This window comes from Phocoena sinus, chromosome X (assembly GCF_008692025.1).
Source record: "Phocoena sinus isolate mPhoSin1 chromosome X, mPhoSin1.pri, whole genome shotgun sequence".
NCBI classification, from domain to species: domain Eukaryota; kingdom Metazoa; phylum Chordata; class Mammalia; order Artiodactyla; family Phocoenidae; genus Phocoena; species Phocoena sinus.
This window is the reverse complement of record NC_045784.1, coordinates 47,890,165-47,904,991: the sequence shown is the minus strand read 5'-3', so window position 1 is coordinate 47,904,991 and position 14,827 is coordinate 47,890,165. Positions and strand designations below refer to the sequence as shown.

Genomic DNA, 14,827 nt, shown 5'->3' with positions numbered 1-14,827 from the left:
ATAGATGATAGATAGATAGATAATAAACAGATCATACATGTGTTCATATATACATGTATAGGTATATTTATATTGTAGGCCCATACATGTAAAAACTAAAATACACTTGACAATAAAAGCACAAAAGTGTGGGTAAGAGCAAAGCTGTATTGGCATAAGGAAATAACACCCGAAGGTAACTTAAATCCACAAGAATACATGGTAAATAATGTTAGTGTAGAGGAACAGTCACCAAGATGGAAGAGTTGGCAACCCCAGCCTCCATACCCTCACAAAGATCAACAACTAGACAGCTATCCATGAACAAAAACAGCTCTGAGAGAGCTCTGGAGTCCACTTAAAAAGTTTCAGCAGCACAGTGGAACAAAATAGTTGAGAATAACCACACAAACACGGAAGGAAGAACAGCTTCATTTTGCCTGCATCATCCCATCCCCCAAGTCAGCATTACTCAGTGCCAAGAGAGAACTCCCCAACTAGAAAGATTTTGCCTCACCCTCCCTGGCTAGAAAAGGAGGGTGGGTTGGGAGACCAACTTCCCCAGCCTTTTGGGGCACTGCATGAAAGACCTATTTTGGTTCCCCCCTGCCCCCCCATTCAGAGACAAGCAAAGCTTAGACATATAGTGATGGCTAGGAACAAGGAAGAAAATCAGGGGCTACCAATACCAGCCATGCAGTGGGAATAACCAAATTTCCCAGTGACCTGCTCTGCAGAAGACCCAGCAGATTTCACTGCTGAGGAAACCAATGGCCAACACAGCCTCCACAGACCCCATGTAGATTTCACCATGTTTCATGCAAAAAGTATTTGTGTTGACAAATGCCAGCTGCTTGTGTCCCTCCATGCTCCCTTCCTACATGCCCATGCCATAGCCCAGAAACTGCACCAGCAACAATCCCAGGCCTCTTTAGTTGCGTGAGTGCAAAATGCCAGCCTAGCTCATGCAGTTAACCACCACAACAACATGTGCACTCGGGGCTAGTCCCTATAGCTATGCTTTTGCTCACCATTGGCCTGATGCCCATCACTGGCCTCCATTGCCACGGGCACACCCATTGTAAGATTCTGCAGCCATAGAGGTGCATGCCAAAGCCAAGGCCCCTAGAGATGCTATGGGTGCAGATATGACTGTATCCTGTCACTGGCCTCACCTAAGGATAGCCCCTCTAGCTGTGCACCTGCACATCCCCAGCACAACCCACATCACTGGATTCCATTGCCATGCACAAGTCCCTGAGAAGACTGTGCAGGCACTAGTGTGAACACCAACAACCAGAGTCTCCATAGCTGCTCATGGACCCAGATCTGACCCTATCATTGGTCTGGACCACTGAGCTCAACTGGAGCTAGCCTCTCCAACTGTGTACCTGCATGTCACCTGCCTGACCCATGTCACCAGTCTCCACTGCCATTCACATGCCTGTGGGGAGACTACGCAACCACAGGAAGGCATGTCCAAGCCAAGACTTCCACGGGTACTTATAGGCTCAGATCCAGCCCTGTCTCCTGTCACTGGCCTACATCACTGGGCTCACCAACAGCTAGCCCCTCCAGACTTAACACTTGCATGCCCCCAGCCTGACACCCAATACCAGCCTCCACTGCCATGTGCCTGTAGTGAGAACCAGCATCCACAGTATTACGTGCTGACAGCCAGGTCCCCTGTGACTGCCAGTGTGCCTACAGTTGGCACTGGCCCTTGCTGATGCCCTAACCCCCTAACCACTATGTGTATTGTTGCAGCTAGTGCCTGCCACTACACAGGTACCTGCACCTGGCCCCTGCAGCTGAGTATGTACACACCACCAATTCCAGCCACTACCACTGCCTGCTCTGTTCCCTAGATGCTGGACCTGAAGGTGCCACTGAGGAACCCAACAGCCTGTGCAGACACTGTGGACCCCACAGCACTTGCCATGTACCACATGGTTGTTGGTGCTGTGGACCCCAGTAGCCTGAGCTGAAGAGATATCACACACACTCCCAGACCTGGTGCCACCACACACTCCTGCACTTGGTGATCTGCACCACTAGAACCAGGGTCACGGCACTTTCCAGCATACCTCCCCCCCAACACACATACAGGTAAAAGTCTTTCCTTACCAAAGTCAGTCCATGAAGTCCATAGAAGCGACTGCTTCTTCAAATGCACAGACACCTACAAAACACTACAGGGACCATGAAAATCAGAGAAATATGACTCCACCAAAGGAAACAATAAACTTCTAGTAACTGACCCCAAAGAAATGGAGATATAGGTATTTCCCAACAAAGAATTCAAAATAATTATTCTAAACATGCTCAGACACCTACAAGAGAACCCAAATGAACAATTTAATGAAATCAGGAAGAACAATACAAGAACAAATTGAGAAGTTCAACAAACAGATACAAATCATAAAAAAAGAACAAAACAAATTTTGTAGCTAAAGTATACAGTGACTAAAGTGAAGAATTCAATAGAGTTTCAACAGCAGACTGGACCAAGCAGAAGAAAGAATCAGTGATCTTGAAGACAAATCATTTGAAATTGTCAGAGGAGCAAAAAAATAAATAAATAAGTAAAAGAAAAGTAATGAAGGAAAGCCTTCAGAACTAATGGGATACCACTAAGAGAAATAATCTACACATCACTGTAGCCCCAGAAGGAAAAGGAAAGTAGGAAAGAAAAGAAAGCTTATTTAAGGAAATAATGTCAGAGAATTTTGCTGACCTGGGGAGAGATTTGGACATCCACATTCATGAAGCTAAGAGTCACCCCAAAATTTCAATCTAAAAGTATTATCTCCAAGACACATTAAAATAAAACTGTCTCAAAGACAAAGAGAGAATTTTAAATCAGCAAAAAACATTTTTTTCTTTCATACAATAGAAACAGTGGACTTCTAAGCAGAAACCTTGCAGGGCAGGAGAGAATGGGTTGATATATTCAAAGTGATGGGGGAGGACTTCCCTGGTGGTACAATGGTTAAGAATCCACCTGCCAATGCAGAGGACATGGGTTCGAGCGCTGGTCTAGGAAGATCCCACATGCCACAGAGCAACTAAGCCTGTGCACCACAACTACTGAGCCTGTGCTCTAGAGCCTGAAAGCTGCAACTACTGAGCCCTCATGCTGCAACTACTGAAGTCCATGTGCCTTGAGCCTGTGCTCTGCAACAAGAGAAGCCACCATAATGAGAAGCTTGCACACCGCAATGAAGAGTACCCCCCACTCACTGCAACTAGAGAAAGCCTGCGCACAGCAACAAAGACCCAGTGCAGCCAAAAATTAATTAATTAATTTTTTAAAAAGTGACAGGAAAAACTACCAACCAAGAATACTTTACCCAGAAAAGTTGTTCATCAGAAGTAAAAGCAAGATAGGGACTCCCCTGGTGGTCCAGTGGGTAAGACTCCATGTTCCTAATGCAGGGGGCTTGGGTTTTATCCCTGGTCAGGGAACTAGATCCCACATGAATGTCACAACTAAGAGCTCGCATGCCACAACTAAAGATCTCACATGCTGAAACAAAGATTCCACATGCCACAACTTAGACCCAGCACAGCCTAAATAAATAAATAAATATTTTTTTAAAAAATAAAAAGTAAAAGCAAGACAAAGACTTTGCAAAACAAACAAAAGCTGAGGGAGTTTATTCCCATTAGACCTGCCTTAAAAGAAATGCTGAAAGGTGTTCTTCAAGATGAAATGAAAGGACACTAACTAGTAACATGAAAATACACAATGCACTGGTAAAGTTAAATATGTAGTCAGATTCAGAATACTCTACTATTGTAATGTGGTGGAGTGTTAAACACTTAACTCTAATATAAACTTTAAAGAATAAAATTATTTTTTAAAGGCTATAGCTACAATAATTAGTTAAGGGAAACAATATAAAAAAAGATGTAAATTGTGACACAAAAACATAAAATAGGGAGGAGGGAGGTAGAAGATAGACATTTTCTATACAATCAAATTTAAGTGATTATCAGCTTAAAATAGACTGGTATATATCCATAAGATGTTTCAAGTAAGCATCAGGGTAACCACATACACACACACACACATACACACACACACACACGTACAACCCTATGGTAGATACATGTAAGATAAAGAAAAGGGAATCAAAGTATACCATGACACAAACCATCAATTCACAAAGGAGGACAGACAACAAGAGGAAAAGAGAAAACAACAACAAAAAAGCAACCAGAAAATAATTAAAAGATGACAACAGTGCTTATCTAACACTAAATCACTTTAAATGTAAATAGACTAAATTCTCCAATCAAGAGGCAGAGAGTGGATGAATGGATTTAAAAAAATATCCAACTATACTGTGCCTACAAGAGACTCACTTCAGCTTCAAGGATACACACAAGCTCAAAGTTAAGAAATGGAAAAAGATATTCACGCAAATGGAAACTGAAACAGAGCAGTGGTAGCTATACTTATAAGGACAAAATAGACTTTAAGTCAGAAACTGTAAGAAGAGACAAAGAAGGTCATTATATAATGATAAAGGGGTAAATTCATCAACAGGATATATCAATTGTAAAAATATATGCACCCAACATTAGAGCACCTGAATATGTTAATCAAATACTAACAAATGAGAAGGGAGTAATAAACAACAATACAATAATAGCAAGATACTTCAATACCACACTTTCAGCAATAGATAGATCATCCAGACAGAAAATAAGGAAACACTGTATCTGAACTATACTTTAGACCAAGTAGACCTAACTGATAAATACAGAAAATTCAATCCAACAGTAGAAGAATACACATTCTTCTCAAGCACACATGGAATAGTCTCCAGGATAATATATGTAGGTCACAAAATAAGTTTCAGTGATTTTTTAAATAATTTGTAATTATATCAAGTAGCTTTTCTAAACACAATGGTAAGAAACTAGAAATCAATTACAGGAGGAAACAAAATTTTTACAAATATGTGTGGAAATTGAACGACACACTCCTTATAAGAAAAGGATTAAAGATGAAATCAAAGGAAAATTTTAAAATAGCTTGAAACAAATGAAAATGGAACACAATATACCAAAACTTATGGAATGCAGCAAAAGTTGTGCTAAGAGTGAAATCTATAGTGATAAATGCAGACATTAAGAAAAAGGAAAGATCCTCACGCACCTATGGTCAGCTAATCTATGACAAAGGATGCAAGAATATGCAATGGAGAAAACACAGTCTCTTCAACCAGTGGTGCTGGGAAAACTAGACAGTTACATGTAAAAGAATGAAATTACAGGGCTTCCCTGGTGGCACAGTGGCTGAGAGTCCGCCTGCCGATGCAGGGGACATGGATTCGTGCCCTGGAATGGGAGGATCCCACATGCCGTGGAGTGGCTGGGCCTGTGGGCCATGGCTGCTGAGCCTTTGCGTCCAGAGTCTGTGCTCTGCAATGGGAGAGGCCACAACAGTGAGAGACCTGCATACCGCAAAAAAAAAAAAAAAAAAAAGAATGAAATTACAACACTACCTAACACCATACACAAAAATAAACTCAAAATGGATTAAAGGTACTTCCCTGGTGGCACAGTGGTTAAGACTCCACACTGCCAATGCAGAGAACCTGGGTTGGATCCACGGTCAGGGAACTAGATCCCACATGCATGCCACAACTAAGAATTTGCATTCCACAAATAAGGGGCATGCATGCCGCAACTAAGGAGCCTGTGAGCCACAACAAAGGAGCCTGCCTGACACAACTAAGAATCAGTGCAACTAAATAAATAAATAATAAATGGATTAAAGACCTAAACATAAGGCAGGACAGTATAAAACTCTTAGAGGAAAACTTAGGCAGAACACTCTTTGACCTAAATCACAGCAAGATCTTTTTAAATTTTTGTGTGTGTGTGTGGTACGTGGGCCTCTCACTGCTGTGGCCTCTCCCACTGTGGAGCACAGGCTCCGGACGCGCAGGCCCAGCGGCCATGGCTCATGGGCCCAGCCGCCCCGTGACATGCGGGATTCCCCTAGACTGGGGCACGAACCCAGGTCCCCTGCATCGGCAGGCGGACTCTCAACCACTGCGCCACCTGGGAAGCCCCAGCAAGATCTTTTTTGAACCACCTCTTAGAGTAATGAAAATAAAAGCAAAAATAAACAAATGGGACTTAGTTAAACTTCAACGCTTTTGCATAGCAAAGGAAACCATAAACAAAACAAAAAGCCAGACCTCCGAATGGGAAAAATATTTGCAAATGATGAGCAATAAGGGGTTAATATCCAAAGTGTATAAAAAGCTCATATAAGTCAACATTAAAAAGTCAAACAACTTGATTAAAAAATGGGCAGAAGAACTCAATAGACATTTCTCAAAAGAAGAAATACAGATGGCCAACAGGCACATGAAAAGATGCTCAACATCACTAATTATTAGAGAAATGCAAATCAAAACTACAATAAGGTATCACCTCACACCAGTCTGAATGGCCATCACCAAAAAATCTACAAACAATAAATGCTGGAGAGAGTATGGAGAAAAGGAAACCATCCTACACTGTTGGTGGGAATGTAAATGGGTACAGCCACTATGGAGAACAGTATGGAGGTTCCTTAGAAAAACTATAAATAGAGTTACCATATGATCCACCAATCCCACTCCTGAGCATATATCCAGAGAAATCCATAATTCGAAAATACATATGCACCCCAATGTTCATTGCAACTTTATTTACAGTAGCCAAGACATGGAAGCAACCTAAATGTCCATCAACAGAGGAATGGATAAAGAAGATGTGGTACATATACACAATGGAATATTACTCAGCCATACAAAAGAACAAAATAATGCTATTTGGGGCAACATGGCTGGACCTAGAGATTGCCATACTGAGTGAAGTAAGTCAGACCGAGAAAGACAAATATCACATGATATCACTTATGTGTGGAATCTGAAAAAGGGTACAAATGAACTTATCTACAAAACAGAAATAGAGTTACAGATGTAGAAAACAGACTCATGGTTACCAGGGAGCAAGGGGGGGAAGGGATAAATTGGAAGATTTGGACTGACATATACACACTACTATATATAAAATAGGTAACTAATAAGGACGTACTTATAGCACAAGGAACTCTACTCAATGCTCTGTAATGGCCTATATGGGAAAATAATCTTTAAAAAGAGTGGATATATGTATAAATGACTCACTTTATACACCTGAAACTAACACAAGATTATAAATCAAATATAATCCAATAAAAACTTTGAAAAAAGAGAAAATGGTGCTACAAAATAAAATAAAATAGGCGAAGGACTTGAATAGACATTTCTCCAAAGGAAATATACAAATTACCAACAGGCACAAGAAAAGACACTCAATATAATTAGTCATTAGAGAAATGCAATCAAAAAAACACAATGAGATAGCACTTCATACTCACTAGGCAGGCTGTAATCTAAGAAACAGGAATTAGCAAATGTTGGGGAGGATGTGGAGGGGAAAACAGTTTGTCAGTTCCTCAAATATTTAAAACATAGAATTACCATATGACACAGTAATTCCACTCCTTGTTATTGAATATATACCAAAAGAATAGAAAACATGTATTTAAACAACTACTTGCACATAAATCTTTTTTTAACTTTTTATTTTATATTGGAGTATAGTTGATTAACAATGTTGTGATAGTTTCAGGTGTACAGCAAAGTGGTTCAATTATAAATATACATGTATCTATTCTTTTTCAAATTCTTTTCCCGTTTAGATTGTTACATATAATTGAGGACTATTCCCTGTGCTATACAGTAGGTTCTTGTTGGTTATCCATTTTAAATATACAAGTGTGTACATGTCAATCCCAAACTCCCTAACTATCCCTTCCCACCACCCTTCAACCCTGGTATTCATAAGTTCGTTCTCTAAATCTGTGAGTCTGTTTCTGTTTGGTAAATATGTTTCATTTGTATCATTTCTTTTTAGATTCCCTGTATAAGTGATATCATATGATATTTCTCTTTCTCTGTCTGACTTAATTCACTCAGTATGATAATCTCTTGGTCCGTGCATGTTGCTAAAAATAACATTATTTCATCCTTTTTAATGGCAGAGTAATATTTCCTTTTACATATGTACCAATTCTTCTTCATCCATTCCTCTGTCGATGGACATTTAGGTTGCTTCCATGTCTTGGCTATTATAAACAGTGCTCCAATGAACATTGGGGTGCATGTATCTTTTTGGACCATGTTTTTCTCCAGATATATGCCCAGGAGTGGGAATGCAGTATCATATGGTAGCTCTATTTTCAGATTTTTATGGAACCTCCATACTGTTCTGCATAGTGGCTGTATCAATTTACATTCCCACCAACAGTGTAGGAGGGTTCCTTTCTCTTCACATCCTCTCCAGCATTTACCATTTGTGGATTTTTTGATGATAGCCATTTTGACTACTGTGAGGTTATAGCTCATTGCAGTTTTGCATTTCTCTAATACTTAGCGATGTTGAACACCTTTTCATTTGCCACTTGGCCATCTATATATCTTCTTTAAAGAAGTGTCTATTTAGGACTTCTGCCCATTTTTTGATTGGGTGGTGTGTTTGGATGATATTAAGTCACATGAGCTGTTTGTAAATTTTGGAGACTAATCCCTTGTCAGTCACATCATATGCAAATATTTTCTCCCAATCTGTGGGTTTTCTTTTCATTTTGTTTATGGTTTCCTTTGCTGTGCAAAAGCTTTGGAGTTTAATTATATCCAATTTGTTTATTTTTGTTTTTATTTCCACTACTTTGGGAGGTGGATCAAAAAGATATTGCTGCAATTTATGTCAGACAGTGTTCCACCTAGGTTTTCCTCTAAGAGTTTTATAGTGTTCAGTCTCTCATTTAGGTCTTTAATCCATTTTGAGTTTATTTTTGTGAATGGTGTTAAAGAATGTTCTAATTTCATTTTTTACATGTAGCCTGTCCAGTTTTCCCAGCGTCATTTATTGAAGATATTGTATTTCCCTCATTATTTAGTCTCACCTCCTTTGTCATAGATTAATTGACCATAGGTGTGTGGGTTTATTACTGGGCATTCTATCCTGTTCCATTGATCTACATTTCTGTCCTTGCTCCTGCAACATACTGTTTTGATGACAGTACCTTTGTAGTGTAGTCTGAAGTCAGGGAGCATGATTCCTCCAGCTCCGTTTTATTTCTCAAGAGTGCTTTGGCTACTTGGGGTCTTTTGTATCTCCACACAAATTTTAAGATTTTTTGTCCTAGTTCTATGAAAAATGCCATTGATAATTTGATAGGGATTGCATTGAATCTGTAGATTGCTTTGGGTAGTATAGTATTTTGACAATATTGATTCATCCTATCCAAGAACGTGGTATATCTTTCCATCTATTTGTGTCTTCTTCAATTTCTTTCATCCGTGTCTTATTGTTTTCAGATTACAGCTCTTTTGTCTCCTTAGATAGGCTTATTTCTGGGTGTTTTATTCTTTTTGATGCAATGGTAAATGGAATTGTTTGTTGGATTTCTCTTTTTGATCTTTTGTTGTTAGTGTATAGAAATGCAACAAGTTTCTGTGTTTTAATTTTGTAACCTGTGACTTTACCAAATTCATTGAAGAACTCTAGTAGTTTTCTGGCGCTGTCTTTAGGATCTTCTATGTACAGTATCATGTCATCTGCAAAGACTGACAGTTAAATTTCTTCTTTTCCAATTTGGATTCTTTTTATTTCTTTTTCTTCTTGATTGCTGTACCTAGGAATTCCAAAACTATGTTGAATAAAATTGGCAAGAGTGGACATCCTTGTCTTGTTCCTGATCTTAGAGGAATTGCTTTCAGTTTTCATCATTGAGTATGATATTAGCTGTAGGTTTGTCATATATGGCCTTTATTATGTTGAAGTATGTTCCCTCTATGCCCACTTGATGGAGAGTTTTTATCATAAATGGGTGCTGAATTTTCTCAAAAGCTTTTTCGGCATCTATTGAGATGATCATATGGTTTTTATTCTTCAATTTGTTCATGTGGTGTATCACAATGTTTGATTTGCAGATATTGAAAAATCCTTGCATCCCTGGGATAAATCCCACTAGATCATGGTCTATGATCCTTTTAATGTATTGTTACATTAATTCTTCTCCTGAGTTCTACGAGTGTCTTTATGATCATTACCTTGAACTCTTTGTTCAGTAGATTGCTTATCTCCACTTCACTTGGTTCTTCTGGGGTTTTATGTTGTTCCTTTGTTTGGAATATATTCCTCCATGGCCTCATTTAGCTTAATTCTCTGTTTTTATTTATATGTATTTGGTAGGTTTGTTATGTTCCTGATCTGGAGAAGTGGCCATATGTAGGAGACATCCTATGGGGTCCAGCAGTACACACCCCTCTGGTCACCAGAGATATATGTTCTCTCTGTGTGGGCTGCCCTCTATGTGAATTGTGTGGGTCTTTCTGTTTTTGCATGCTGATATGCATGGCTGGTCCCATTCCAGTCCAACTGGTTACCTAATGTGGAGGCTGCTGGCCAGTGGTGGGCAGGACCATGTCCTGGCATGGCTGGCTGTATGACCCAGGGAGTTCTGGTGCTGGTGTTGGCCTGCTGGTAGGCTTAGCTGTGTCACCAGATGGCTGGCTGCAGAGTCCCGGGGTTCCTGGGACTAGCGTTGGCCCACTGGTCTACAGAGCCAGGTCCTGAGGTAGCTGGATGTGGGGCTAAGGATCCCAGAGCTAGTGTTGGCCTGCTGGTGGGTGGGGCTGGTTTCTTATATGGTTGGCTGTGGAGTCTGGGATGTCCCAGAGCTGGTGGCAGCCCGCTGATGGATGGGGTCAGGGCCCAGATAGTGTTGGGGCTGTTGCTGGCCTGCTGGTGGGTGGGCTGGGTCCTGTCACTGCTGGCTGTGGGGAGGCAGTTGTCCCTGGGCTGGTGTCCCAATGCTGCTGAGCAGTATTGGGGTCCATAGGGTCCCAGGTGCTGATACCCACCCACTCGTGGGTAAGGCCAGGTCCTGGAGCTAGTGTCAGCCCATCCATGGGTGGAGCCAGGTCCTGGGTTCTCTGGCTGCAGGGCTCAGGGATCCTGGAGTTGGTGGCAGCCTGCTGGTTGTCAGGGTCATGTTCCAAAGGCTGGCTACTAGTCCCAGGTGTTCCAGGGCTAGTGACAACCCACTGGTGTGTGGTGCTGGTTCATGGGCCCTCTGGTGGGCAGGGCTGGGCCCTGGAGTGGCTGGGGGTTTAGGGGGTCCTATGGCAGCTGGCCTGCTGGTGAGTGGGGCTGTGTCCCTGCCTGGCTAGCTGCTTGGTCTGGGGTATCCCAGGATTGGTTCTGACTATCAAGTGGGCAGGGCTGGCTCTCACCACTGATAAGCTAGAGGGAGGGTTCCAGAATGGTGCTTGCCAACACCAGTGTCCTCATGGTAGGATGAGCTCCCCAAAATGGCTCCTTCCAGCATCTATGCTTCCAGTGTGAGTCCCAGTTGCCTCCTGCCTCTCTGGGAGGCTCTCCAAGATCAACAAGTGGGTCTTACCCAGGCTACTTTCAAATTACTGCTTCTGCCCTGGATCTTGGAGAGTGTGAGATTTTATGTGTGCCCTTTAAGTGTGGAGTCTCTATTTCCCACAACCCTCTAGCTCTCCCAAAAGTAAGCCCCACTGGTTTTCAAAGTCAAATGTTCTGGGGGCTTGTCTTCCTGGTGCAGGACCCCTGGGCTGGGGAGCCTAATGTGGGGTTCAGACCACTCTTTCCTTGGGGAGAACCTCTGCAATTGTAATTATTCTCCCATTTGTGGGTCACCTACCCAGGGCGGGTATAGGTATTGACTCTATTGCATCTCTACCCCTCCCACCTGTCTCCCTGTGGTTCCTTCTTTATATCTTTAGTTGTGGAAGATGTTTTCTTCTAGTCTTCACATTGTTCTCATCGAAAGTTTGTATCTGAACAGTTGTAACTTTGGTGTGCCCATGGGAGGAAGTGAGCTCAGGGTCTTTCTACTCCACCATTTTGGCCACTCATTCCCAGAAAATATGTCTCTTGGTATTTACCCAAATGAGTTTAAAACTTATGTTTATGAAGAAAACATGCACTCAAATATTTATGGCAGCTTTATTCATAATTACCAAAACTTGAAAGCAACCAAGATGTTCTTCAGTAGGTGAATGGATAAAGTCTGGTACATCCATAGACTTGATTGCTATTCATCAATAAAAAGAAATGAGCTCTCAAGCCACAAAAACACAGAAAGAAACCTTAAATGCATATAACTAAGTGAAAGAAGCCAAACTGAAAAGGCTATATACCATATGTTTCCAAGTATATGACATTCTGGAACAGGCAAAACTAGAAGGAGACAGTAAAAAAGATCAGTAGTTGCAAAGAGTTGGCAGGGTGGGGGAAATAGGAGGGATGAATAGGTGGAGCACATGGGATACGGGAGGCAGTGAAACTATTTTGAATGATACTGTTATGGTTAAAATATATAACACAAAGAGTGAACCCTAATATAGTCTAAGGACTTTAGCTAATAATAATGTATCAGCATTGGATCATCAACTCCTTCTTGTGAGAGCACCAGAATCACAACTAAATGCTGAACAATCATCAACAGGAAGACACTGGAACTCACCAAAAAGATACCCCACATCCGAAGACAAAGGAGAAGCCACAGTGAGACGGTAGAAGGGGCATATTCACAATAAAATCAAATCCCATAACTTCTGGGGGGGTGACTCACAGACTGGAGAACACTTATACCACAGAAGGCCACCCACTGGAGTGAAGGTTCTGAGCCCCACATCAGGCTTCCCAACCTAGGGGTCCAGCAATGGGAGGAGGAACTCCTAGAGAATCAGACTTTGAAGGCTGGCAGGATTTGACTGAAGGACTTCGACATGACTGGGGGAAACAGAGACACCACTCTTGGAGGGCACACACAAAGTAGTGTGCACATCAGAACACAGGGGAAGGAGCAGTGATCCCATAGGAGGCTGAACCAGACCTACCTGCTAGTTTTGGAGGGCCTCCTGCACAGGTGGGGGGTGGCTGTGGCTCACCGTGAGGACAAGGACAATGGCAGCAGAAGATCTGGGAAATACTCCTTGGCATGAGCCCTCCCAGAGTAGGTCATTAGCTGCAACAAAGAGCCCAGGTTTGCTCCATTCTTGGGTCACCTCGGACCAAACAGCCAACAGGGAGGGAACCCAGCCCCACCCATCAGCAGACAAGTGGATTAAAGTTTTACTGAGCTCGGCCCACCAGAGCAACAGCCAGCTCTACCCACCACCAGTCCCTCCCATCAGGAAACGTGCACAAACCTCTTAGATAGCCTCATGCACAAGAGAGCAGACAGCAGAATCAAGAAGAACTACAATTCTGCAGCCTGTGGAACAAAAACCACATTCACAGAAAGATAGACAAGATGAAAAGGCAGAGGGCTATGTACCAGATGAAGGAACAAGATAAAACCTCAGAAAAACACTTAAATGGGCCATTTCATGGACGACGGGTGTGGGAGAGCATCTGTGGGTGTCAGGCGCGAGGGGACAGGGAAGACCCAGCCGAGGGTGTGTGGATTTGAGCCTACGCATTTCTAACCCGAGATCTCGAAATGCATCGTGATTCCTGTCCGTTGGACTGTAAAGTTTATGTAGGTAATCTTGGTAACAAGACTGAATTGGAATGAGTTTTTGGCTATTATGGACCACTCCGAAGTGTGTGGGTTGCTAGAAACCCTCCCGGCTTCGCTTTCGTGGAATTTGAAGATCCTCGAGATGCAGCCGATGCTGTCCGAGAGCTAGATGGGAGAACACTATGTGGCTGCCGAGTAAGAGTGGAACTGTCGAATGGTGAAAAGAGAAGTCGAAATCGTGGCCCACCTCCTTCTTGGGGTCGTCGCCCTCGAGATGATTATCGGAGGAGGAGTCCTCCACCTCGCCGCAGATCTCCAAGACGGAGAAGCTTCTCCCGCAGCCGGAGCAGGTCCCTTTCTAGAGAAGGAGAAGAGAGAGATCACTGTCCCGGGAGAGAAATCACAAGCCGTCCCCATCTTTCTCTAGGTCTCGTAGCCGATCTAGGTGAAATGAAAGGAAATAGAAGACCAGTTTGCAAGAGGAGTGGTGTACAGGAAATAACTTCATTTGACAGGAGTATGTACAGAAAATTCAAGTTTTGTTTGAGACTTCATAAGCTTGGTGCATTTTAAAAATATTTTAGCTGTTCACATTTGTTTGTCTCTCGGAACAGTGACACATAAAGATGTAATTCTCTATGGTTTGAAATGGATCATATGAGGCATGTAATATCAAGAACTGTTACTTTACAATGTTCCCTTAAGCAAAATTGAATTTGCTTTGAATTTTTAGTCTTGCAGAGACTGATAATAAACCTCTAACTCCTGCCCAGCTGAAGTGTGATGTTTAATATTACAGAAACAAAACTGGCAAAAATTGAAAAGACTCTGTAGCTGGGATATGGTATGCAGCTGTAGTTAAGCGGTCTTTAAAAGCTGCTGTGAACACAAGCCAGCAGGTAAAAATTAAAGCTGCACCCTTAAACTAGATTAGAGGTTTAAAAATTCCACTAGTCTTCACACTGGACAAGAGGTTGTCCAGTGGGTTTAGAATCTAAGAAGTTTCAAGAAAGTTAGTTTACCTTCTGTGATTGCTGAATATGGATGCATAGCTCTTTGTAATATATTTGGAAATTTGACACTATTCAAGATACCCATGTCCTGCCAGTTTAAGGGTACATTGTAGAGCTGAACTTTGAGTTACTGTGCAAGATTTTTTTTTCATGCTGTCATTTGTAATATGTTTTGTGAGAATCCTTGGGATTAAAGTTTTGGTTACAAAAA

At 42.0% G+C, this 14,827-nt stretch overlaps 1 pseudogene; it reads left to right on the top strand.

Moving 5' to 3' along the window:
- The first annotated feature begins 13,492 nt into the window (after positions 1–13,492).
- Positions 13,493–14,595, top strand: LOC116747610 (annotated as a pseudogene).
- Positions 14,596–14,827: the final 232 nt, after the last annotated feature.